Source organism: Armigeres subalbatus, chromosome 3 (assembly GCF_024139115.2).
Source record: "Armigeres subalbatus isolate Guangzhou_Male chromosome 3, GZ_Asu_2, whole genome shotgun sequence".
Lineage (NCBI taxonomy): Eukaryota > Metazoa > Arthropoda > Insecta > Diptera > Culicidae > Armigeres > Armigeres subalbatus.
In genome coordinates this window covers 90,153,682-90,154,916 of record NC_085141.1, presented here as the reverse complement: position 1 = coordinate 90,154,916, position 1,235 = coordinate 90,153,682, and positions in this window count along the sequence as shown.

Below are 1,235 nucleotides of genomic sequence, written 5' to 3'. Positions count from 1 at the left end.
TTACGATCTTTGCAAGGACCCGTGCCTTCGTTTTACGTTGGACCCGTTTGCGGAAGTAAAATTCCGACAAGCGGTGGTAATCCTGCAGGGACACCGTTCTGGGAAAAAACCTCTTAGAAGGTCACGTCTCCACGATCAGAAATGAGTATTAACAAAAACAAGAGGAAGGGGGAGTCTCTGAATTCTCCACTTCCTTCAAAGAAACAAGGTTTCAAGACCGTCCTGCCCAAGCGCGGAAAAAATAGAAGGAAGCTGGAGAATTCAGATATTCCTTCTAACTCTAATATCGGAAATAATTCTTCTCCAATCGAACTGAGCAATCAGTTCGATTTGATTAATGATGAAATTGAGCAAATCGAATCTACCTCTAGCCCAGGTGATTCGATTCATGCGAAAAAGCAAAGGATTCCGCCAATTGTGGTATCTGTTGTCGAGTTTTCTGGCTTCCGGAATGAGATTTTGAGTAACCTTCAGGGGATCAAAGTTTCATTTCAGATTGCTAGGAAGGGTGACTGCCGCGTTTTGCCGGGATCCTTTGACGATCGCAAACGTCTTCTTCACTATTTAACTGAGAAGCGCCATAAATTCTTCACATACGACGACAAAACTGAGCGATTGTTCAAAGTCGTCTTGAAGGTCTCCCAGTGATGACAAATCACTGGATGAGATTAAAATTGAAATTTCTCAATTACTTGGATTTTCACCAGTCCAAGTAATTAAGATGAAAAGAAATCCCATTCTGGTACTTCCCAGAGGGGCATTTCTCAAGAATTTTATTTAGTTCATTTTAACAAAAGTGAACTAAATAATATGAAAAGTTTGGAAAAGGCCTGTATTATGTCTCATGTCCGTGTTACATGGGAACATTTCCGCAGGCCTGGGGAAATTTCCAAAACCCTACCCAGTGCCGTAAGTGCCAAAAGTGGGGTCATGGAACCAAACATTGTCACATGGATGCTAAATGCATGATTTGTGGTGGAACCTCTCACGCCAAGGACGCATGTCCTGTGAGAGAAGATTCAATAAATTTAAGTGCGCAAACTGTGGGGGCAATCATAAATCCAATTTCTGGGAATGCCCTTCACGCAAAAGTTTTGAATTCCCGTGCAAAATTGATGACGGAAATTCCAATCGGATCCCAGATTCGACGGGTAGAAATTTTTCAAACGCTCAAATTTCGAAACCGGTTACCGGTCGAGCAATTCATACCCACCACAATTCACAAACAAATGTTG